We start from the raw sequence: 26,142 nt of genomic DNA, 5'->3' as shown, positions 1-26,142 counted from the left end.
TGCCTTATTTCCTTCTCATCCTGTTCTCTGTCCCAGCCTCTCTCACTAACCCCTCGTCTGGCTGCATGTCTCTTCTTTCCTCTCTCCTTTTCTCAAACTCTCCTGCTTCCTGGCTTTCGTCTTTCAAGTCCTCCATTTCAGTCCTGCAGCCCGGCACTACTTTTTCCTCTTGCCTCCCTTTGGCCTGCTCCCTTGCCTTTCTCCCTCTGTTCCATATCCTTCTTCCCGACTTGTCTCTTGGAGACTTTTGGCCACTTTGCACCCAAGTCTGGGGATGTTTTGGAAACTTCTCAGAGGCCTCGCTGCTGACAGGGGGGACAGCAGGCAGTGACAGGCCCGGGGCTGACAGGCTCCCCCTCCCCTAGCGGGCGCTCGGCTGCCACACCCAGCTGACATAGAACCTTTGTCACAATGCCCGCTACCGTGGTGAGGATGCGGGCACTCTGCAGGTGACAGGGACCCAGCAGGACTTGGTGTCAGCTCAGCAATTGCTCAGTTCCCCAAAGAAGCTGAATTCTGCAAATTGCTGCTTTTGCTCTTGAAATGATGCCATCAGGTGGGTGTTTTGGCGTAATACACTGAAAACCAGAGCAGAAATGCTGAAATATTCCCATGATATGCATGGTCTCTGCACCAAACCACCACGACTCAGCCTAAATACATCTGCCGCTTGTTCTCTTGTACTGCCAGCAGATTGTGGAAGTACAGTGTAAAAACCATCTTTATGGAGAGATCTTTGTGGTTTAGGCTTAGTCTAAGTGTCTCAAGTAGCCGGGGCTTTTGTTTGGGCCTAATCCATAAGGTCTGATGGCTTTCCTCCTCACTCAAGATGAATGTGGTAGAAAATATAAATCAAGGAAACGTCCTTTGGCCTAGCCTTGCCTTGCCTTGCCTTATTTCCTTCTCATCCTGTTCTCTGTCCCAGCCTCTCTCACTAACCCCTCGTCTGGCTGCATGTCTCTTCTTTCCTCTCTCCTTTTCTCAAACTCTCCTGCTTCCTGGCTTTCGTCTTTCAAGTCCTCCATTTCAGTCCTGCAGCCCGGCACTACTTTTTCCTCTTGCCTCCCTTTGGCCTGCTCCCTTGCCTTTCTCCCTCTGTTCCATATCCTTCTTCCCGACTTGTCTCTTGGAGACTTTTGGCCACTTTGCACCCAAGTCTGGGGATGTTTTGGAAACTTCTCAGAGGCCTCGCTGGTGACAGGGGGGACAGCAGGCAGTGACGGGCCCGGGGCTGACAGGCTCCCCCTCCCCTAGCGGGCGCTCGGCTGCCACACCCAGCTGACATAGAACCTTTGTCACAATGCCCGCTACCGTGGTGAGGATGCGGGCACTCTGCAGGTGACAGGGACCCAGCAGGACTTGGTGTCAGCTCAGCAGTTGCTCAGTTCCCCAAAGAAGCTGAATTCTGCAAATTGCTGCTTTTGCTCTTGAAATGATGCCATCAGGTGGGTGTTTTGGTGTAATACACTGAAAACCAGAGCAGAAATGCTGAAATATTCCCATGATATGCATGGTCTCTGCACCAAACCACCACGGCTCAGCCTAAATACATCTGCCGCTTGTTCTCTTGTACTGCCAGCAGATTGTGGAAGTACAGTATAAAAACCATCTTTATGGAGAGATCTTTGTGGTTTAGGCTTAGTCTAAGTGTCTCAAGTAGCCGGGGCTTTTGTTTGGGCCTAATCCATAAGGTCTGATGGCTTTCCTCCTCATCTCAAGATGAATGTGGTAGAAAATATAAATCAAAGAAACGTCCTTTGGCCTACCCTTGCCTTGCCTTGCCTTATTTCCTTCTCATCCTGTTCTCTGTCCCAGCCTCTCTCACTAACCCCTCGTCTGGCTGCATGTCTCTTCTTTCCTCTCTCCTTTTCTCAAACTCTCCTGCTTCCTGGCTTTCGTCTTTCAAGTCCTCCATTTCAGTCCTGCAGCCCGGCACTACTTTTTCCTCTTGCCTCCCTTTGGCCTGCTCCCTTGCCTTTCTCCCTCTGTTCCATATCCTTCTTCCCGACTTGTCTCTTGGAGACTTTTGGCCACTTTGCACCCAAGTCTGGGGATGTTTTGGAAACTTTTCAGAGGCCTCGCTGGTGACAGGGGGGACAGAGGCAGTGACAGGCCCGGGGCTGACAGGCTCCCCCTCCCCTAGCGGGCGCTCGGCTGCCACACCCACCTGACATAGAACCTTTGTCACAATGCCCGCTACCGTGGTGAGGATGCGGGCACTCTGCAGGTGACAGGGACCCAGCAGGACTTGGTGTCAGCTCAGCAATTGCTCAGTTCCCCAAAGAAGCTGGATTCTGCAAATTGCTGCTTTTGCTCTTGAAATGATGTCATCAGGTGGGTGTTTTGGTGTAATACACTGAAAACCAGAGCAGAAATGCTGAAATATTCCCATGATATGCATGGTCTCTGCACCAAACCACCACGACTCAGCCTAAATACATCTGCCGCTTGTTCTCTTGTACTGCCAGCAGATTGTGGAAGTACAGTGTAAAAACCATCTTTATGGAGAGATCTTTGTGGTTTAGGCTTAGTCTAAGTGTCTCAAGTAGCCGGGGCTTTTGTTTGGGCCTAATCCATAAGGTCTGATGGCTTTCCTCCTCATCTCAAGATGAATGTGGTAGAAAATATAAATCAAAGAAACGTCCTTTGGCCTACCCTTGCCTTGCCTTGCCTTATTTCCTTCTCATCCTGTTCTCTGTCCCAGCCTCTCTCACTAACCCCTCGTCTGGCTGCATGTCTCTTCTTTCCTCTCTCCTTTTCTCAAACTCTCCTGCTTCCTGGCTTTCGTCTTTCAATTCCTCCATTTCAGTCCTGCAGCCCGGCACTACTTTTTCCTCTTGCCTCCCTTTGGCCTGCTCCCTTGCCTTTCTCCCTCTGTTCCATATCCTTCTTCCCGACTTGTCTCTTGGAGACTTTTGGCCACTTTGCACCCAAGTCTGGGGATGTTTTGGAAACTTTTCAGAGGCCTCGCTGCTGACAGGGGGGACAGCAGGCAGTGACAGGCCCGGGGCTGACAGGCTCCCCCTCCCCTAGCGGGCGCTCGGCTGCCACACCCAGCTGACATAGAACCTTTGTCACAATGCCCGCTACCGTGGTGAGGATGCGGGCACTCTGCAGGTGACAGGGACCCAGCAGGACTTGATGTCAGCTCAGCAATTGCTCAGTTCCCCAAAGAAGCTGAATTCTGCAAATTGCTGCTTTTGCTCTTGAAATGATGTCATCAGGTGGGTGTTTTGGCGTAATACACTGAAAACCAGAGCAGAAATGCTGAAATATTCCCATGATATGCATGGTCTCTGCACCAAACCACCACGACTCAGCCTAAATACATCTGCCGCTTGTTCTCTTGTACTGCCAGCAGATTGTGGAAGTACAGTGTAAAAACCATCTTTATGGAGAGATCTTTGTGGTTTAGGCTTAGTCTAAGTGTCTCAAGTAGCCGGGGCTTTTGTTTGGGCCTAATCCATAAGGTCTGATGGCTTTCCTCCTCACTCAAGATGAATGTGGTAGAAAATATAAATCAAAGAAACGTCCTTTGGCCTAGCCTTGCCTTGCCTTGCCTTATTTCCTTCTCATCCTGTTCTCTGTCCCAGCCTCTCTCACTAACCCCTCGTCTGGCTGCATGTCTCTTCTTTCCTCTCTCCTTTTCTCAAACTCTCCTGCTTCCTGGCTTTCGTCTTTCAATTCCTCCATTTCAGTCCTGCAGCCCGGCACTACTTTTTCCTCTTGCCTCCCTTTGGCCTGCTCCCTTGCCTTTCTCCCTCTGTTCCATATCCTTCTTCCCGACTTGTCTCTTGGAGACTTTTGGCCACTTTGCACCCAAGTCTGGGGATGTTTTGGAAACTTCTCAGAGGCCTCGCTGGTGACAGGGGGGACAGCAGGCAGTGACGGGCCCGGGGCTGACAGGCTCCCCCTCCCCTAGCGGGCGCTCGGCTGCCACACCCAGCTGACATAGAACCTTTGTCACAATGCCCGCTACCGTGGTGAGGATGCGGGCACTCTGCAGGTGACAGGGACCCAGCAGGACTTGGTGTCAGTTCAGCAGTTGCTCAGTTCCCCAAAGAAGCTGAATTCTGCAAATTGCTGCTTTTGCTCTTGAAATGATGCCATCAGGTGGGTGTTTTGGTGTAATACACTGAAAACCAGAGCAGAAATGCTGAAATATTCCCATGATATGCATGGTCTCTGCACCAAACCACCACGACTCAGCCTAAGTACATCTGCCGCTTGTTCTCTTGTACTGCCAGCAGATTGTGGAAGTACAGTATAAAAACCATCTTTATGGAGAGATCTTTGTGGTTTAGGCTTAGTCTAAGTGTCTCAAGTAGCCGGGGCTTTTGTTTGGGCCTAATCCATAAGGTCTGATGGCTTTCCTCCTCATCTCAAGATGAATGTGGTAGAAAATATAAATCAAAGAAACGTCCTTTGGCCTAGCCTTGCCTTGCCTTGCCTTATTTCCTTCTCATCCTGTTCTCTGTCCCAGCCTCTCTCACTAACCCCTCGTCTGGCTGCATGTCTCTTCTTTCCTCTCTCCTTTTCTCAAACTCTCCTGCTTCCTGGCTTTCGTCTTTCAAGTCCTCCATTTCAGTCCTGCAGCCCGGCACTACTTTTTCCTCTTGCCTCCCTTTGGCCTGCTCCCTTGCCTTTCTCCCTCTGTTCCATATCCTTCTTCCCGACTTGTCTCTTGGAGACTTTTGGCCACTTTGCACCCAAGTCTGGGGATGTTTTGGAAACTTTTCAGAGGCCTCGCTGCTGACAGGGGGGACAGCAGGCAGTGACAGGCCCGGGGCTGACAGGCTCCCCCTCCCCTAGCGGGCGCTCGGCTGCCACACCCAGCTGACATAGAACCTTTGTCACAATGCCCGCTACCGTGGTGAGGATGCGGGCACTCTGCAGGTGACAGGGACCCAGCAGGACTTGGTGTCAGCTCAGCAATTGCTCAGTTCCCCAAAGAAGCTGAATTCTGCAAATTGCTGCTTTTGCTCTTGAAATGATGCCATCAGGTGGGTGTTTTGGCGTAATACACTGAAAACCAGAGCAGAAATGCTGAAATATTCCCATGATATGCATGGTCTCTGCACCAAACCACCACGACTCAGCCTAAATACATCTGCCGCTTGTTCTCTTGTACTGCCAGCAGATTGTGGAAGTACAGTGTAAAAACCATCTTTATGGAGAGATCTTTGTGGTTTAGGCTTAGTCTAAGTGTCTCAAGTAGCCGGGGCTTTTGTTTGGGCCTAATCCATAAGGTCTGATGGCTTTCCTCCTCACTCAAGATGAATGTGGTAGAAAATATAAATCAAAGAAACGTCCTTTGGCCTAGCCTTGCCTTGCCTTGCCTTATTTCCTTCTCATCCTGTTCTCTGTCCCAGCCTCTCTCACTAACCCCTCGTCTGGCTGCATGTCTCTTCTTTCCTCTCTCCTTTTCTCAAACTCTCCTGCTTCCTGGCTTTCGTCTTTCAATTCCTCCATTTCAGTCCTGCAGCCCGGCACTACTTTTCCCTCTTGCCTCCCTTTGGCCTGCTCCCTTGCCTTTCTCCCTCTGTTCCATATCCTTCTTCCCGACTTGTCTCTTGGAGACTTTTGGCCACTTTGCACCCAAGTCTGGGGATGTTTTGGAAACTTCTCAGAGGCCTCGCTGGTGACAGGGGGGACAGCAGGCAGTGACGGGCCCGGGGCTGACAGGCTCCCCCTCCCCTAGCGGGCGCTCGGCTGCCACACCCAGCTGACATAGAACCTTTGTCACAATGCCCGCTACCGTGGTGAGGATGCGGGCACTCTGCAGGTGACAGGGACCCAGCAGGACTTGGTGTCAGCTCAGCAATTGCTCAGTTCCCCAAAGAAGCTGAATTCTGCAAATTGCTGCTTTTGCTCTTGAAATGATGCCATCAGGTGGGTGTTTTGGTGTAATACACTGAAAACCAGAGCAGAAATGCTGAAATATTCCCATGATATGCATGGTCTCTGCACCAAACCACCACGACTCAGCCTAAATACATCTGCCGCTTGTTCTCTTGTACTGCCAGCAGATTGTGGAAGTACAGTATAAAAACCATCTTTATGGAGAGATCTTTGTGGTTTAGGCTTAGTCTAAGTGTCTCAAGTAGCCGGGGCTTTTGTTTGGGCCTAATCCATAAGGTCTGATGGCTTTCCTCCTCATCTCAAGATGAATGTGGTAGAAAATATAAATCAAAGAAACGTCCTTTGGCCTAGCCTTGCCTTGCCTTGCCTTATTTCCTTCTCATCCTGTTCTCTGTCCCAGCCTCTCTCACTAACCCCTCGTCTGGCTGCATGTCTCTTCTTTCCTCTCTCCTTTTCTCAAACTCTCCTGCTTCCTGGCTTTCGTCTTTCAATTCCTCCATTTCAGTCCTGCAGCCCGGCACTACTTTTTCCTCTTGCCTCCCTTTGGCCTGCTCCCTTGCCTTTCTCCCTCTGTTCCATATCCTTCTTCCCGACTTGTCTCTTGGAGACTTTTGGCCACTTTGCACCCAAGTCTGGGGATGTTTTGGAAACTTTTCAGAGGCCTCGCTGCTGACAGGGGGGACAGCAGGCAGTGACGGGCCCGGGGCTGACAGGCTCCCCCTCCCCTAGCGGGCGCTCGGCTGCCACACCCAGCTGACATAGAACCTTTGTCACAATGCCCGCTACCGTGGTGAGGATGCGGGCACTCTGCAGGTGACAGGGACCCAGCAGGACTTGGTGTCAGCTCAGCAATTGCTCAGTTCCCCAAAGAAGCTGAATTCTGCAAATTGCTGCTTTTGCTCTTGAAATGATGCCATCAGGTGGGTGTTTTGGCGTAATACACTGAAAACCAGAGCAGAAATGCTGAAATATTCCCATGATATGCATGGTCTCTGCACCAAACCACCACGACTCAGCCTAAATACATCTGCCGCTTGTTCTCTTGTACTGCCAGCAGATTGTGGAAGTACAGTGTAAAAACCATCTTTATGGAGAGATCTTTGTGGTTTAGGCTTAGTCTAAGTGTCTCAAGTAGCCGGGGCTTTTGTTTGGGCCTAATCCATAAGGTCTGATGGCTTTCCTCCTCACTCAAGATGAATGTGGTAGAAAATATAAATCAAAGAAACGTCCTTTGGCCTAGCCTTGCCTTGCCTTGCCTTATTTCCTTCTCATCCTGTTCTCTGTCCCAGCCTCTCTCACTAACCCCTCGTCTGGCTGCATGTCTCTTCTTTCCTCTCTCCTTTTCTCAAACTCTCCTGCTTCCTGGCTTTCGTCTTTCAAGTCCTCCATTTCAGTCCTGCAGCCCGGCACTACTTTTTCCTCTTGCCTCCCTTTGGCCTGCTCCCTTGCCTTTCTCCCTCTGTTCCATATCCTTCTTCCCGACTTGTCTCTTGGAGACTTTTGGCCACTTTGCACCCAAGTCTGGGGATGTTTTGGAAACTTTTCAGAGGCCTCGCTGGTGACAGGGGGGACAGAGGCAGTGACAGGCCCGGGGCTGACAGGCTCCCCCTCCCCTAGCGGGCGCTCGGCTGCCACACCCAGCTGACATAGAACCTTTGTCACAATGCCCGCTACCGTGGTGAGGATGCGGGCACTCTGCAGGTGACAGGGACCCAGCAGGACTTGGTGTCAGCTCAGCAATTGCTCAGTTCCCCAAAGAAGCTGAATTCTGCAAATTGCTGCTTTTGCTCTTGAAATGATGTCATCAGGTGCGTGTTTTGGTGTAATACACTGAAAACCAGAGCAGAAATGCTGAAATATTCCCATGATATGCATGGTCTCTGCACCAAACCACCATGACTCCGACTAAATACATCTGCCGCTTGTTCTCTTGTACTGCCAGCAGATTGTGGAAGTACAGTGTAAAAACCATCTTTATGGAGAGATCTTTGTGGTTTAGGCTTAGTCTAAGTGTCTCAAGTAGCCGGGGCTTTTGTTTGGGCCTAATCCATAAGGTCTGATGGCTTTCCTCCTCACTCAAGATGAATGTGGTAGAAAATATAAATCAAAGAAACGTCCTTTGGCCTAGCCTTGCCTTGCCTTGCCTTATTTCCTTCTCATCCTGTTCTCTGTCCCAGCCTCTCTCACTAACCCCTCGTCTGGCTGCATGTCTCTTCTTTCCTCTCTCCTTTTCTCAAACTCTCCTGCTTCCTGGCTTTCGTCTTTCAATTCCTCCATTTCAGTCCTGCAGCCCGGCACTACTTTTCCCTCTTGCCTCCCTTTGGCCTGCTCCCTTGCCTTTCTCCCTCTGTTCCATATCCTTCTTCCCGACTTGTCTCTTGGAGACTTTTGGCCACTTTGCACCCAAGTCTGGGGATGTTTTGGAAACTTTTCAGAGGCCTCGCTGCTGACAGGGGGGACAGCAGGCAGTGACGGGCCCGGGGCTGACAGGCTCCCCCTCCCCTAGCGGGCGCTCGGCTGCCACACCCAGCTGACATAGAACCTTTGTCACAATGCCCGCTACCGTGGTGAGGATGCGGGCACGCTGCAGGTGACAGGGACCCAGCAGGACTTGGTGTCAGTTCAGCAGTTGCTCAGTTCCCCAAAGAAGCTGAATTCTGCAAATTGCTGCTTTTGCTCTTGAAATGATGCCATCAGGTGGGTGTTTTGGTGTAATACACTGAAAACCAGAGCAGAAATGCTGAAATATTCCCATGATATGCATGGTCTCTGCACCAAACCACCACGACTCAGCCTAAATACATCTGCCGCTTGTTCTCTTGTACTGCCAGCAGATTGTGGAAGTACAGTGTAAAAACCATCTTTATGGAGAGATCTTTGTGGTTTAGGCTTAGTCTAAGTGTCTCAAGTAGCCGGGGCTTTTGTTTGGGCCTAATCCATAAGGTCTGATGGCTTTCCTCCTCACTCAAGATGAATGTGGTAGAAAATATAAATCAAAGAAACGTCCTTTGGCCTAGCCTTGCCTTGCCTTGCCTTATTTCCTTCTCATCCTGTTCTCTGTCCCAGCCTCTCTCACTAACCCCTCGTCTGGCTGCATGTCTCTTCTTTCCTCTCTCCTTTTCTCAAACTCTCCTGCTTCCTGGCTTTCGTCTTTCAATTCCTCCATTTCAGTCCTGCAGCCCGGCACTACTTTTTCCTCTTGCCTCCCTTTGGCCTGCTCCTTTGCCTTTCTCCCTCTGTTCCATATCGTTCTTCCCGACTTGTCTCTTGGAGACTTTTGGCCACTTTGCACCCAAGTCTGGGGATGTTTTGGAAACTTTTCAGAGGCCTCGCTACTGACAGGGGGGACAGCAGGCAGTGACAGGCCCGGGGCTGACAGGCTCCCCCTCCCCTAGCGGGCGCTCGGCTGCCACACCCAGCTGACATAGAACCTTTGTCACAATGCCCGCTACCGTGGTGAGGATGCGGGCACTCTGCAGGTGACAGGGACCCAGCAGGTCTTGGTGTTAGTTCAGCAGTTGCTCAGTTCCCCAAAGAAGCTGAATTCTGCAAATTGCTGCTTTTGCTCTTGAAATGATGGCATCAGGTGGGTGTTTTGGCGTAATACACTGAAAACCAGAGCAGAAATGCTGAAATATTCCCATGATATGCATGGTCTCTGCACCAAACCACCACGACTCAGCCTAAATACATCTGCCGCTTGTTCTCTTGTACTGCCAGCAGATTGTGGAAGTACAGTGTAAAAACCATCTTTATGGAGAGATCTTTGTGGTTTAGGCTTAGTCTAAGTATCTCAAGTAGCCGGGGCTTTTGTTTGGGCCTAATCCATAAGGTCTGATGGCTTTCCTCCTCACTCAAGATGAATGTGGTAGAAAATATAAATCAAAGAAACGTCCTTTGGCCTAGCCTTGCCTTGCCTTGCCTTATTTCCTTCTCATCCTGTTCTCTGTCCCAGCCTCTCTCACTAACCCCTCGTCTGGCTGCATGTCTCTTCTTTCCTCTCTCCTTTTCTCAAACTCTCCTGCTTCCTGGCTTTCGTCTTTCAATTCCTCCATTTCAGTCCTGCAGCCCGGCACTACTTTTTCCTCTTGCCTCCCTTTGGCCTGCTCCCTTGCCTTTCTCCCTCTGTTCCATATCCTTCTTCCCGACTTGTCTCTTGGAGACTTTTGGCCACTTTGCACCCAAGTCTGGGGATGTTTTGGAAACTTTTCAGAGGCCTCGCTGCTGACAGGGGGGACAGCAGGCAGTGACAGGCCCGGGGCTGACAGGCTCCCCCTCCCCTAGCAGGCGCTCGGCTGCCACACCCACCTGACATAGAACCTTTGTCACAATGCCCGCTACCGTGGTGAGGATGCGGGCACTCTGCAGGTGACAGGGACCCAGCAGGACTTGGTGTCAGTTCAGCAATTGCTCAGTTCCCCAAAGAAGCTGAGTTCTGCAAATTGTTGCTTTTGCTCTTGAAATGATGTCATCAGGTGGGTGTTTTGGTGTAATACACTGAAAACCAGAGCAGAAATGCTGAAATATTCCCATGATATGCATGGTCTCTGCACCAAACCACCACGACTCAGCCTAAATACATCTGCCGCTTGTTCTCTTGTACTGCCAGCAGATTGTGGAAGTACAGTGTAAAAACCATCTTTATGGAGAGATCTTTGTGGTTTAGGCTTAGTCTAAGTGTCTCAAGTAGCCGGGGCTTTTGTTTGGGCCTAATCCATAAGGTCTGATGGCTTTCCTCCTCATCTCAAGATGAGTGTGGTAGAAAATATAAATCAAAGAAACGTCCTTTGGCCTAGCCTTGCCTTGCCTTGCCTTATTTCCTTCTCATCCTGTTCTCTGTCCCAGCCTCTCTCACTAACCCCTCATCTGGCTGCATGTCTCTTCTTTCCTCTCTCCTTTTCTCAAACTCTCCTGCTTCCTGGCTTTCGTCTTTCAATTCCTCCATTTCAGTCCTGCAGCCCGGCACTACTTTTTCCTCTTGCCTCCCTTTGGCCTGCTCCCTTGCCTTTCTCCCTCTGTTCCATATCCTTCTTCCCGACTTGTCTCTTGGAGACTTTTGGCCACTTTGCACCCAAGTCTGGGGATGTTTTGGAAACTTTTCAGAGGCCTCGCTGCTGACAGGGGGGACAGCAGGCAGTGACAGGCCCGGGGCTGACAGGCTCCCCCTCCCCTAGCGGGCGCTCGGCTGCCACACCCACCTGACATAGAACCTTTGTCACAATGCCCGCTACCGTGGTGAGGATGCGGGCACTCTGCAGGTGACAGGGACCCAGCAGGACTTGGTGTCAGTTCAGCAATTGCTCAGTTCCCCAAAGAAGCTGAGTTCTGCAAATTGTTGCTTTTGCTCTTGAAATGATGTCATCAGGTGGGTGTTTTGGTGTAATACACTGAAAACCAGAGCAGAAATGCTGAAATATTCCCATGATATGCATGGTCTCTGCACCAAACCACCACGACTCAGCCTAAATACATCTGCCGCTTGTTCTCTTGTACTGCCAGCAGATTGTGGAAGTACAGTGTAAAAACCATCTTTATGGAGAGATCTTTGTGGTTTAGGCTTAGTCTAAGTGTCTCAAGTAGCCGGGGCTTTTGTTTGGGCCTAATCCATAAAGTCTGATGGCTTTCCTCCTCATCTCAAGATGAGTGTGGTAGAAAATATAAATCAAAGAAACGTCCTTTGGCCTACCCTTGCCTTGCCTTGCCTTATTTCCTTCTCATCCTGTTCTCTGTCCCAGCCTCTCTCACTAACCCCTCGTCTGGCTGCATGTCTCTTCTTTCCTCTCTCCTTTTCTCAAACTCTCCTGCTTCCTGGCTTTCGTCTTTCAATTCCTCCATTTTAGTCCTGCAGCCCGGCACTACTTTTTCCTCTTGCCTCCCTTTGGCCTGCTCCCTTGCCTTTCTCCCTCTGTTCCATATCCTTCTTCCCGACTTGTCTCTTGGAGACTTTTGGCCACTTTGCACCCTAGTCTGGGGATGTTTTGGATACTTTTCAGAGGCCTCGTTGGTGACAGGGAGGACAGAGGCAGTGACAGGCCCGGGGCTGACAGGCTCCCCCTCCCCTAGCGGGCGCTCGGCTGCCACACCCAGCTGACATAGAACCTTTGTCACAATGCCCGCTACCGTGGTGAGGATGCGGGCACTCTGCAGGTGACAGGGACCCAGTAGGACTTGGTGTCAGCTCAGCAATTGCTCAGTTCCCCAAAGAAGCTGAATTCTGCAAATTGCTGCTTTTGCTCTTGAAATGATGTCATCAGGTGGGTGTTTTGGTGTAATACACTGAAAACAAGAACAGAAATCCTGAAATATTCCCATGATATGCATGGTCTCTGCACCAAACCACCACGACTCAGCCTAAGTACATCTGCCGCTTGTTCTCTTGTACTGCCAGCAGATTGTGGAAGTACAGTGTAAAAACCATCTTTATGGAGAGATCTTTGTGGTTTAGGCTTAGTCTAAGTGTCTCAAGTAGCCGGGGCTTTTGTTTGGGCCTAATCTATAAGGTCTGATGGCTTTCCTCCTCACTCAAGATGAATGTGGTAGAAAATATAAATCAAGGAAACGTCCTTTGGCCTAACCTTGCCTTGCCTTGCCTTATTTCCTTCTCATCCTGTTCTCTGTCCCAGCCTCTCTCACTAACCCCTCGTCTGGCTGCATGTCTCTTCTTTCCTCTCTCCTTTTCTCAAACTCTCCTGCTTCCTGGCTTCCGTCTTTCAATTCCTCCATTTTAGTCCTGCAGCCCGGCACTACTTTTTCCTCTTGCCTCCCTTTGGCCTGCTCCCTTGCCTTTCTCCCTCTGTTCCATATCCTTCTTCCCGACTTGTCTCTTGGAGACTTTTGGCCACTTTGCACCCAAGTCTGGGGATGTTTTGGAAACTTTTCAGAGGCCTCGCTGCTGACAGGGGGGACAGCAGGCAGTGACAGGCCCAGGGATGACAGGCTCCCCCTCCCCTAGCGGGCGCTCGGCTGCCACACCCACCTGACATAGAACCTTTGTCACAATGCCCGCTACCGTGGTGAGGATGCGGGCACTCTGCAGGTGACAGGGACCCAGCAGGACTTGGTGTCAGTTCAGCAATTGCTCAGTTCCCCAAAGAAGCTGAGTTCTGCAAATTGTTGCTTTTGCTCTTGAAATGATGTCATCAGGTGGGTGTTTTGGTGTAATACACTGAAAACCAGAGCAGAAATGCTGAAATATTCCCATGATATGCATGGTCTCTGCACCAAACCACCATGACTCAGCCTAAGTACATCTGCCGCTTGTTCTCTTGTACTGCCAGCAGATTGTGGAAGTACAGTGTAAAAACCATCTTTATGGAGAGATCTTTGTGGTTTAGGCTTAGTCTAAGTGTCTCAAGTAGCCGGGGCTTTTGTTTGGGCCTAATCCATAAGGTCTGATGGCTTTCCTCCTCACTCAAGATGAATGTGGTAGAAAATATAAATCAAAGAAACGTCCTTTGGCCTAGCCTTGCCTTGCCTTGCCTTATTTCCTTCTCATCCTGTTCTCTGTCCCAGCCTCTCTCACTAACCCCTCGTCTGGCTGCATGTCTCTTCTTTCCTCTCTCCTTTTCTCAAACTCTCCTGCTTCCTGGCTTTCGTCTTTCAATTCCTCCATTTCAGTCCTGCAGCCCGGCACTACTTTTTCCTCTTGCCTCCCTTTGGCCTGCTCCCTTGCCTTTCTCCCTCTGTTCCATATCCTTCTTCCCGACTTGTCTCTTGGAGACTTTTGGCCACTTTGCACCCAAGTCTGGGGATGTTTTGGAAACTTTTCAGAGGCCTCGCTGGTGACAGGGGGGACAGAGGCAGTGACAGGCCCGGAGCTGACAGGCTCCCCCTCCCCTAGCGGGCGCTCGGCTGCCACACCCAGCTGACATAGAACCTCTGTCACAATGCCCGCTACCGTGGTGAGGATGCGGGCACTCTGCAGGTGACAGGGACCCAGTAGGACTTGGTGTCAGCTCAGCAATTGCTCAGTTCCCCAAAGAAGCTGAATTCTGCAAATTGCTGCTTTTGCTCTTGAAATGATGTCATCAGGTGGGTGTTTTGGTGTAATACACTGAAAACCAGAGCAGAAATGCTGAAATATTCCCATGATATGCATGGTCTCTGCACCAAACCACCATGACTCAGCCTAAGTACATCTGCCGCTTGTTCTCTTGTACTGCCAGCAGATTGTGGAAGTACAGTGTAAAAACCATCTTTATGGAGAGATCTTTGTGGTTTAGGCTTAGTCTAAGTGTCTCAAGTAGCCGGGGCTTTTGTTTGGGCCTAATCCATAAGGTCTGATGGCTTTCCTCCTCATCTCAAGATGAATGTGGTAGAAAATATAAATCAAAGAAACGTCCTTTGGCCTAGCCTTGCCTTGCCTTGCCTTATTTCCTTCTCATCCTGTTCTCTGTCCCAGCCTCTCTCACTAACCCCTCGTCTGGCTGCATGTCTCTTCTTTCCTCTCTCCTTTTCTCAAACTCTCCTGCTTCCTGGCTTTCGTCTTTCAATTCCTCCATTTCAGTCCTGCAGCCCGGCACTACTTTTTCCTCTTGCCTCCCTTTGGCCTGCTCCCTTGCCTTTCTCCCTCTGTTCCATATCCTTCTTCCCGACTTGTCTCTTGGAGACTTTTGGCCACTTTGCACCCAAGTCTGGGGATGTTTTGGAAACTTTTCAGAGGCCTCGCTGGTGACAGGGGGGACAGCAGGCAGTGACGGGCCCAGAGCTGACAGGCTCCCCCTCCCCTAGCGGGCGCTCGGCTGCCACACCCAGCTGACATAGAACCTTTGTCACAATGCCCGCTACCGTGGTGAGGATGCGGGCACTCTGCAGGTGACAGGGACCCAGCAGGACTTGGTGTCAGCTCAGCAATTGCTCAGTTCCCCAAAGAAGCTGAATTCTGCAAATTGCTGCTTTTGCTCTTGAAATGATGTCATCAGGTGGGTGTTTTGGTGTAATACACTGAAAACCAGAGCAGAAATGCTGAAATATTCCCATGATATGCATGGTCTCTGCACCAAACCACCACGACTCAGCCTAAATACATCTGCCGCTTGTTCTCCTGTACTGCCAGCAGATTGTGGAACTACAGTGTAAAAACCATCTTTATGGAGAGATCTTTGTGGTTTAGGCTTAGTCTAAGTGTCTCAAGTAGCCGGGGCTTTTGTTTGGGCCTAATCCATAAGGTCTGATGGCTTTCCTCCTCACTCAAGATGAATGTGGTAGAAAATATAAATCAAAGAAACGTCCTTTGGCCTAGCCTTGCCTTGCCTTGCCTTATTTCCTTCTCATCCTGTTCTCTGTCCCAGCCTCTCTCACTAACCCCTCGTCTGGCTGCATGTCTCTTCTTTCCTCTCTCCTTTTCTCAAACTCTCCTGCTTCCTGGCTTTCGTCTTTCAATTCCTCCATTTCAGTCCTGCAGCCCGGCACTACTTTTTCCTCTTGCCTCCCTTTGGCCTGCTCCCTTGCCTTTCTCCCTCTGTTCCATATCCTTCTTCCCGACTTGTCTCTTGGAGACTTTTGGCCACTTTGCACCCAAGTCTGGGGATGTTTTGGAAACTTTTCAGAGGCCTCGCTGGTGACAGGTTGGACAGAGGCAGTGACAGGCCCGGGGCTGACAGGCTCCCCCTCCCCTAGCGGGCTCTCGGCTGCCACACCCAGCTGACATAGAACCTTTGTCACAATGCCCGCTACCGTGGTGACGATGCGGGCACTCTGCAGGTGACAGGGACCCAGTAGGACTTGGTGTCAGCTCAGCAATTGCTCAGTTCCCCAAAGAAGCTGAATTCTGCAAATTGCTGCTTTTGCTCTTGAAATGATGTCATCAGGTGGGTGTTTTGGTGTAATACACTGAAAACCAGAGCAGAAATGCTGAAATATTCCCATGATATGCATGGTCTCTGCACCAAACCACCATGACTCAGCCTAAGTACATCTGCCGCTTGTACTTCTGTACTGACAGAAGGTTGTCGAAGTACAGTATAAAAACCATCTTTATGGAGAGATCTTTGTGGTTTAGGCTTAGTCTAAGTGTCTCAAGTAGCCGGGGCTTTTGTTTGGGCCTAATCCATAAGGTCTGATGGCTTTCCTCCTCATCTCAAGATGAATGTGGTAGAAAATATAAATCAAAGAAACGTCCTTTGGCCTAGCCTTGCCTTGCCTTGCCTTATTTCCTTCTCATCCTGTTCTCTGTCCCAGCCTCTCTCACTAACCCTCGTCTGGCTGCATGTCTCTTCTTTCCTCTCTCCTTTTCTCAAACTCTCCTGCTTCCTGGCTTTCGTCTTTCAATTCCTCCATTTTAGTCCTGCAGCCCGGCACTATTTTTTCCTCTTGCCTCCCTTTGGCCTGCTCCCTTGGCTTTCTCCCTCTGTTCCATATCCTTCTTCCCGACTTGTCTCTTGGAGACTTTTGGCCACTTTGCACCCAAGTCTGGGGATGTTTTGGAAACTTTTCAGAGGCCTCGCTGGTGACAGGGGGGACAGCAGGCAGTGACAGGCCCAGGGATGACAGGCTCCCCCTCCCCTAGCGGGCGCTCGGCTGCCACACCCAGCTGACATAGAACCTTTGTCACAATGCCCGCTACCGTGGTGAAGATGCGGGCACTCTGCAGGTGACAGGGACCCAGCAGGACTTGGTGTCAGCTCAGCAATTGCTCAGTTCCCCAAAGAAGCTGAATTCTGCAAATTGCTGCTTTTGCTCTTGAAATGATGTCATCAGGTGGGTGTTTTGGTGTAATACACTGAAAACCAGAGCAGAAATGCTGAAATATTCCCATGATATGCATGGTCTCTGCACCAAACCACCACGACTCAGCCTAAGTACATCTGCCGCTTGTTCTCTTGTACTGCCAGCAGATTGTGGAAGTACAGTGTAAAAACCATCTTTATGGAGAGATCTTTGTGGTTTAGGCTTAGTCTAAGTGTCTCAAGTAGCCGGGGCTTTTGTTTGGGCCTAATCCATAAGGTCTGATGGCTTTCCTCCTCACTCAAGATGAATGTGGTAGAAAATATAAATCAAGGAAACGTCCTTTGGCCTACCCTTGCCTTGCCTTGCCTTATTTCCTTCTCATCCTGTTCTCTGTCCCAGCCTCTCTCACTAACCCCTCGTCTGGCTGCATGTCTCTTCTTTCCTCTCTCCTTTTCTCAAACTCTCCTGCTTCCTGGCTTTCGTCTTTCAAGTCCTCCATTTCAGTCCTGCAGCCCGGCACTACTTTTTCCTCTTGCCTCCCTTTGGCCTGCTCCCTTGCCTTTCTCCCTCTGTTCCATATCCTTCTTCCCGACTTGTCTCTTGGAGACTTTTGGCCACTTTGCACCCAAGTCTGGGGATGTTTTGGAAACTTTTCAGAGGCCTCGCTGGTGACAGGGGCGACAGAGGCAGTGACAGGCCCGGGGCTGACAGGCTCCCCCTCCCCTAGCGGGCGCTCGGCTGCCACACCCACCTGACATAGAACCTTTGTCACAATGCCCGCAACCGTGGTGAGGATGCGGGCACTCTGCAGGTGACAGGGACCCTGCAGGACTTGGTGTCAGCTCAGCAATTGCTCAGTTCCCCAAAGAGGCTGAATTCTGCAAATTGCTGCTTTTGCTCTTGAAATGATGTCATCAGGTGGGTGTTTTGGTGTAATACACTGAAAACCAGAGCAGAAATGCTGAAATATTCCCATGATATGCATGGTCTCTGCACCAAACCACCACGACTCAGCCTAAATACATCTGCCGCTTGTTCTCCTGTACTGCCAGCAGATTGTGGAACTACAGTGTAAAAACCATCTTTATGGAGAGATCTTTGTGGTTTAGGCTTAGTCTAAGTGTCTCAAGTAGCCGGGGCTTTTGTTTGGGCCTAATCCATAAGGTCTGATGGCTTTCCTCCTCACTCAAGATGAATGTGGTAGAAAATATAAATCAAAGAAACGTCCTTTGGCCTACCCTTGCCTTGCCTTGCCTTATTTCCTTCTCATCCTGTTCTCTGTCCCAGCCTCTCTCACTAACCCCTCGTCTGGCTGCATGTCTCTTCTTTCCTCTCTCCTTTTCTCAAACTCTCCTGCTTCCTGGCTTTCGTCTTTCAATTCCTCCATTTCAGTCCTGCAGCCCGGCACTACTTTTTCCTCTTGCCTCCCTTTGGCCTGCTCCCTTGCCTTTCTCCCTCTGTTCCATATCCTTCTTCCCGACTTGTCTCTTGGAGACTTTTGGCCACTTTGCACCCAAGTCTGGGGATGTTTTGGAAACTTTTCAGAGGCCTCGCTGCTGACAGGGGGGACAGCAGGCAGTGACAGGCCCGGGGCTGACAGGCTCCCCCTCCCCTAGCGGGCGCTCGGCTGCCACACCCAGCTGACATAGAACCTTTGTCACAATGCCCGCTACCGTGGTGAGGATGCGGGCACTCTGCAGGTGACAGGGACCCAGCAGGACTTGGTGTCAGCTCAGCAATTGCTCAGTTCCCCAAAGAAGCTGAATTCTGCAAATTGCTGCTTTTGCTCTTGAAATGATGCCATCAGGTGGGTGTTTTGGCGTAATACACTGAAAACCAGAGCAGAAATGCTGAAATATTCCCATGATATGCATGGTCTCTGCACCAAACCACCACGACTCAGCCTAAATACATCTGCCGCTTGTTCTCTTGTACTGCCAGCAGATTGTGGAAGTACAGTGTAAAAACCATCTTTATGGAGAGATCTTTGTGGTTTAGGCTTAGTCTAAGTGTCTCAAGTAGCCGGGGCTTTTGTTTGGGCCTAATCCATAAAGTCTGATGGCTTTCCTCCTCACTCAAGATGAATGTGGTAGAAAATATAAATCAAAGAAACGTCCTTTGGCCTAGCCTTGCCTTGCCTTGCCTTATTTCCTTCTCATCCTGTTCTCTGTCCCAGCCTCTCTCACTAACCCCTCGTCTGGCTGCATGTCTCTTCTTTCCTCTCTCCTTTTCTCAAACTCTCCTGCTTCCTGGCTTTCGTCTTTCAAGTCCTCCATTTCAGTCCTGCAGCCCGGCACTACTTTTTCCTCTTGCCTCCCTTTGGCCTGCTCCCTTGCCTTTCTCCCTCTGTTCCATATCCTTCTTCCCGACTTGTCTCTTGGAGACTTTTGGCCACTTTGCACCCAAGTCTGGGGATGTTTTGGAAACTTTTCAGAGGCCTCGCTGCTGACAGGGGGGACAGAGGCAGTGACAGGCCCGGGGCTGACAGGCTCCCCCTCCCCTAGCGGGCGCTCGGCTGCCACACCCAGCTGACATAGAACCTTTGTCACAATGCCCGCTACCGTGGTGAGGATGCGGGCACGCTGCAGGTGACAGGGACCCAGCAGGACTTGGTGTCAGTTCAGCAGTTGCTCAGTTCCCCAAAGAAGCTGAATTCTGCAAATTGCTGCTTTTGCTCTTGAAATGATGCCATCAGGTGGGTGTTTTGGTGTAATACACTGAAAACCAGAGCAGAAATGCTGAAATATTCCCATGATATGCATGGTCTCTGCACCAAACCACCACGACTCAGCCTAAATACATCTGCCGCTTGTTCTCTTGTACTGCCAGCAGATTGTGGAAGTACAGTGTAAAAACCATCTTTATGGAGAGATCTTTGTGGTTTAGGCTTAGTCTAAGTGTCTCAAGTAGCCGGGGCTTTTGTTTGGGCCTAATCCATAAGGTCTGATGGCTTTCCTCCTCACTCAAGATGAATGTGGTAGAAAATATAAATCAAAGAAACGTCCTTTGGCCTAGCCTTGCCTTGCCTTGCCTTATTTCCTTCTCATCCTGTTCTCTGTCCCAGCCTCTCTCACTAACCCCTCGTCTGGCTGCATGTCTCTTCTTTCCTCTCTCCTTTTCTCAAACTCTCCTGCTTCCTGGCTTTCGTCTTTCAATTCCTCCATTTCAGTCCTGCAGCCCGGCACTACTTTTTCCTCTTGCCTCCCTTTGGCCTGCTCCTTTGCCTTTCTCCCTCTGTTCCATATCGTTCTTCCCGACTTGTCTCTTGGAGACTTTTGGCCACTTTGCACCCAAGTCTGGGGATGTTTTGGAAACTTTTCAGAGGCCTCGCTACTGACAGGGGGGACAGCAGGCAGTGACAGGCCCGGGGCTGACAGGCTCCCCCTCCCCTAGCGGGCGCTCGGCTGCCACACCCAGCTGACATAGAACCTTTGTCACAATGCCCGCTACCGTGGTGAGGATGCGGGCACTCTGCAGGTGACAGGGACCCAGCAGGTCTTGGTGTTAGTTCAGCAGTTGCTCAGTTCCCCAAAGAAGCTGAATTCTGCAAATTGCTGCTTTTGCTCTTGAAATGATGCCATCAGGTGGGTGTTTTGGCGTAATACACTGAAAACCAGAGCAGAAATGCTGAAATATTCCCATGATATGCATGGTCTCTGCACCAAACCACCACGACTCAGCCTAAATACATCTGCCGCTTGTTCTCTTGTACTGCCAGCAGATTGTGGAAGTACAGTGTAAAAACCATCTTTATGGAGAGATCTTTGTGGTTTAGGCTTAGTCTAAGTATCTCAAGTAGCCGGGGCTTTTGTTTGGGCCTAATCCATAAGGTCTGATGGCTTTCCTCCTCATCTCAAGATGAATGTGGTAGAAAATATAAATCAAAGAAACGTCCTTTGGCCTAGCCTTGCCTTGCCTTGCCTTATTTCCTTCTCATCCTGTTCTCTGTCCCAGCCTCTCTCACTAACCCCTCGTCTGGCTGCATGTCTCTTCTTTCCTCTCTCCTTTTCTCAAACTCTCCTGCTTCCTGGCTTTCGTCTTTCAATTCCTCCATTTCAGTCCTGCAGCCCGGCACTACTTTTTCCTCTTGCCTCCCTTTGGCCTGCTCCCTTGCCTTTCTCCCTCTGTTCCATATCCTTCTTCCCGACTTGTCTCTTGGAGACTTTTGGCCACTTTGCACCCAAGTCTGGGGATGTTTTGGAAACTTTTCAGAGGCCTCGCTGCTGACAGGGGGGACAGCAGGCAGTGACAGGCCCGGGGCTGACAGGCTCCCCCTCCCCTAGCGGGCGCTCGGCTGCCACACCCACCTGACATAGAACCTTTGTCACAATGCCCGCTACCGTGGTGAGGATGCGGGCACTCTGCAGGTGACAGGGACCCAGCAGGACTTGGTGTCAGTTCAGCAATTGCTCAGTTCCCCAAAGAAGCTGAGTTCTGCAAATTGTTGCTTTTGCTCTTGAAATGATGTCATCAGGTGGGTGTTTTGGTGTAATACACTGAAAACCAGAGCAGAAATGCTGAAATATTCCCATGATATGCATGGTCTCTGCACCAAACCACCACGACTCAGCCTAAATACATCTGCCGCTTGTTCTCTTGTACTGCCAGCAGATTGTGGAAGTACAGTGTAAAAACCATCTTTATGGAGAGATCTTTGTGGTTTAGGCTTAGTCTAAGTGTCTCAAGTAGCCGGGGCTTTTGTTTGGGCCTAATCCATAAGGTCTGATGGCTTTCCTCCTCACTCAAGATGAATGTGGTAGAAAATATAAATCAAGGAAACGTCCTTTGGCCTAACCTTGCCTTGCCTTGCCTTATTTCCTTCTCATCCTGTTCTCTGTCCCAGCCTCTCTCACTAACCCCTCGTCTGGCTGCATGTCTCTTCTTTCCTCTCTCCTTTTCTCAAACTCTCCTGCTTCCTGGCTTTCGTCTTTCAATTCCTCCATTTTAGTCCTGCAGCCCGGCACTACTTTTTCCTCTTGCCTCCCTTTGGCCTGCTCCCTTGCCTTTCTCCCTCTGTTCCATATCCTTCTTCCCGACTTGTCTCTTGGAGACTTTTGGCCACTTTGCACCCAAGTCTGGGGATGTTTTGGAAACTTTTCAGAGGCCTTGCTGGTGACAGGGGGGACAGAGGCAGTGACAGGCCCGGGGCTGACAGGCTCCCCCTCCCCTAGCGGGTGCTCGGCTGCCACACCCAGCTGACATAGAACCTTTGTCACAATGCCCGCTACCGTGGTGACGATGCGGGCATTTTGCAGGTGACAGGGACCCAGCAGGACTTGGTGTCAGTTCAGCAATTGCTCAGTTCCCCAAAGAAGCTGAATTCTGCAAATTGCTGCTTTTGCTCTTGAAATGATGTCATCAGGTGGGTGTTTTGGTGTAATACACTGAAAACCAGAGCAGAAATGCTGAAATATTCCCATGATATGCATGGTCTCTGCACCAAACCACCATGACTCAGCCTAAGTACATCTGCCGCTTGTTCTTCTGTACTGACAGAAGGTTGTCGAAGTACAGTATAAAAACCATCTTTATGGAGAGATCTTTGTGGTTTAGGCTTAGTCTAAGTGTCTCAAGTAGCCGGGGCTTTTGTTTGGGCCTAATCCATAAGGTCTGATGGCTTTCCTCTTCATCTCAAGATGAATGTGGTAGAAAATATAAATCAAAGAAACGTCCTTTGGCCTAGCCTTGCCTTGCCTTGCCTTATTTCCTTCTCATCCTGTTCTCTGTCCCAGCCTCTCTCACTAACCCCTCGTCTGGCTGCATGTCTCTTCTTTCCTCTCTCCTTTTCTCAAACTCTCCTGCTTCCTGGCTTTCGTCTTTCAATTCCTCCATTTCAGTCCTGCAGCCCGGCACTACTTTTTCCTCTTGCCTCCCTTTGGCCTGCTCCCTTGCCTTTCTCCCTCTGTTCCATATCCTTCTTCCCGACTTGTCTCTTGGAGACTTTTGGCCACTTTGCACCCAAGTCTGGGCATGTTTTGGAAACTTTTCAGAGGCCTCGCTGCTGACAGGGGGGACAGCAGGCAGTGACAGGCCCAGGGATGACAGGCTCCCCCTCCCCTAGCGGGCGCTCGGCTGCCACACCCACCTGACATAGAACCTTTGTCACAATGCCCGCTACCGTGGTGAGGATGCGGGCACTCTGCAGGTGACAGGGACCCAGCAGGACTTGGTGTCAGTTCAGCAATTGCTCAGTTCCCCAAAGAAGCTGAGTTCTGCAAATTGTTGCTTTTGCTCTTGAAATGATGTCATCAGGTGGGTGTTTTGGTGTAATACACTGAAAACCAGAGCAGAAATGCTGAAATATTCCCATGATATGCATGGTCTCTGCACCAAACCACCATGACTCAGCCTAAGTACATCTGCCGCTTGTTCTCTTGTACTGCCAGCAGATTGTGGAAGTACAGTGTAAAAACCATCTTTATGGAGAGATCTTTGTGGTTTAGGCTTAGTCTAAGTGTCTCAAGTAGCCGGGGCTTTTGTTTGGGCCTAATCCATAAGGTCTGATGGCTTTCCTCCTCACTCAAGATGAATGTGGTAGAAAATATAAATCAAAGAAACGTCCTTTGGCCTAGCCTTGCCTTGCCTTGCCTTATTTCCTTCTCATCCTGTTCTCTGTCCCAGCCTCTCTCACTAACCCCTCGTCTGGCTGCATGTCTCTTCTTTCCTCTCTCCTTTTCTCAAACTCTCCTGCTTCCTGGCTTTCGTCTTTCAATTCCTCCATTTCAGTCCTGCAGCCCGGCACTACTTTTTCCTCTTGCCTCCCTTTGGCCTGCTCCCTTGCCTTTCTCCCTCTGTTCCATATCCTTCTTCCCGACTTGTCTCTTGGAGACTTTTGGCCACTTTGCACCCAAGTCTGGGGATGTTTTGGAAACTTTTCAGAGGCCTCGCTGGTGACAGGGGGGACAGAGGCAGTGACAGGCCCGGAGCTGACAGGCTCCCCCTCCCCTAGCGGGCGCTCGGCTGCCACACCCAGCTGACATAGAACCTCTGTCACAATGCCCGCTACCGTGGTGAGGATGCGGGCACTCTGCAGGTGACAGGGACCCAGTAGGACTTGGTGTCAGCTCAGCAATTGCTCAGTTCCCCAAAGAAGCTGAATTCTGCAAATTGCTGCTTTTGCTCTTGAAATGATGTCATCAGGTGGGTGTTTTGGTGTAATACACTGAAAACCAGAGCAGAAATGCTGAAATATTCCCATGATATGCATGGTCTCTGCACCAAACCACCACGACTCAGCCTAAATACATCTGCCGCTTGTTCTCTTGTACTGCCAGCAGATTGTGGAAGTACAGTGTAAAAACCATCTTTATGGAGAGATCTTTGTGGTTTAGGCTTAGTCTAAGTGTCTCAAGTAGCCGGGGCTTTTGTTTGGGCCTAATCCATAAGGTCTGATGGCTTTCCTCCTCATCTCAAGATGAATGTGGTAGAAAATATAAATCAAAGAAACGTCCTTTGGCCTAGCCTTGCCTTGCCTTGCCTTATTTCCTTCTCATCCTGTTCTCTGTCCCAGCCTCTCTCACTAACCCCTCGTCTGGCTGCATGTCTCTTCTTTCCTCTCTCCTTTTCTCAAACTCTCCTGCTTCCTGGCTTTCGTCTTTCAATTCCTCCATTTCAGTCCTGCAGCCCGGCACTACTTTTTCCTCTTGCCTCCCTTTGGCCTGCTCCCTTGCCTTTCTCCCTCTGTTCCATATCCTTCTTCCCGACTTGTCTCTTGGAGACTTTTGGCCACTTTGCACCCAAGTCTGGGGATGTTTTGGAAACTTTTCAGAGGCCTCGCTGGTGACAGGGGGGACAGCAGGCAGTGACGGGCCCAGAGCTGACAGGCTCCCCCTCCCCTAGCGGGCGCTCGGCTGCCACACCCAGCTGACATAGAACCTTTGTCACAATGCCCGCTACCGTGGTGAGGATGCGGGCACTCTGCAGGTGACAGGGACCCAGCAGGACTTGGTGTCAGCTCAGCAATTGCTCAGTTCCCCAAAGAAGCTGAATTCTGCAAATTGCTGCTTTTGCTCTTGAAATGATGTCATCAGGTGGGTGTTTTGGTGTAATACACTGAAAACCAGAGCAGAAATGCTGAAATATTCCCATGATATGCATGGTCTCTGCACCAAACCACCACGACTCAGCCTAAATACATCTGCCGCTTGTTCTCCTGTACTGCCAGCAGATTGTGGAACTACAGTGTAAAAACCATCTTTATGGAGAGATCTTTGTGGTTTAGGCTTAGTCTAAGTGTCTCAAGTAGCCGGGGCTTTTGTTTGGGCCTAATCCATAAGGTCTGATGGCTTTCCTCCTCACTCAAGATGAATGTGGTAGAAAATATAAATCAAAGAAACGTCCTTTGGCCTAGCCTTGCCTTGCCTTGCCTTATTTCCTTCTCATCCTGTTCTCTGTCCCAGCCTCTCTCACTAACCCCTCGTCTGGCTGCATGTCTCTTCTTTCCTCTCTCCTTTTCTCAAACTCTCCTGCTTCCTGGCTTTCGTCTTTCAATTCCTCCATTTCAGTCCTGCAGCCCGGCACTACTTTTTCCTCTTGCCTCCCTTTGGCCTGCTCCCTTGGCTTTCTCCCTCTGTTCCATATCCTTCTTCCCGACTTGTCTCTTGGAGACTTTTGGCCACTTTGCACCCAAGTCTGGGGATGTTTTGGAAACTTTTCAGAGGCCTCGCTGGTGACAGGTTGGACAGAGGCAGTGACAGGCCCGGGGCTGACAGGCTCCCCCTCCCCTAGCGGGCTCTCGGCTGCCACACCCAGCTGACATAGAACCTTTGTCACAATGCCCGCTACCGTGGTGACGATGCGGGCACTCTGCAGGTGACAGGGACCCAGTAGGACTTGGTGTCAGCTCAGCAATTGCTCAGTTCCCCAAAGAAACTGAATTCTGCAAATTGCTGCTTTTGCTCTTGAAATGATGTCATCAGGTGGGTGTTTTGGTGTAATACACTGAAAACCAGAGCAGAAATGCTGAAATATTCCCATGATATGCATGGTCTCTGCACCAAACCACCATGACTCAGCCTAAGTACATCTGCCGCTTGTTCTTCTGTACTGACAGAAGGTTGTCGAAGTACAGTATAAAAACCATCTTTATGGAGAGATCTTTGTGGTTTAGGCTTAGTCTAAGTGTCTCAAGTAGCCGGGGCTTTTGTTTGGGCCTAATCCATAAGGTCTGATGGCTTTCCTCCTCATCTCAAGATGAATGTGGTAGAAAATATAAATCAAAGAAACGTCCTTTGGCCTAGCCTTGCCTTGCCTTGCCTTATTTCCTTCTCATCCTGTTCTCTGTCCCAGCCTCTCTCACTAACCCTCGTCTGGCTGCATGTCTCTTCTTTCCTCTCTCCTTTTCTCAAACTCTCCTGCTTCCTGGCTTTCGTCTTTCAATTCCTCCATTTTAGTCCTGCAGCCCGGCACTATTTTTTCCTCTTGCCTCCCTTTGGCCTGCTCCCTTGGCTTTCTCCCTCTGTTCCATATCCTTCTTCCCGACTTGTCTCTTGGAGACTTTTGGCCACTTTGCACCCAAGTCTGGGCATGTTTTGGAAACTTTTCAGAGGCCTCGCTGCTGACAGGGGGGACAGCAGGCAGTGACAGGCCCGGGGCTGACAGGCTCCCCCTCCC

Source organism: Patagioenas fasciata, chromosome 6 (assembly GCF_037038585.1).
Source record: "Patagioenas fasciata isolate bPatFas1 chromosome 6, bPatFas1.hap1, whole genome shotgun sequence".
NCBI lineage: Eukaryota > Metazoa > Chordata > Aves > Columbiformes > Columbidae > Patagioenas > Patagioenas fasciata.
Note: the sequence above shows the minus strand (reverse complement) of the source record.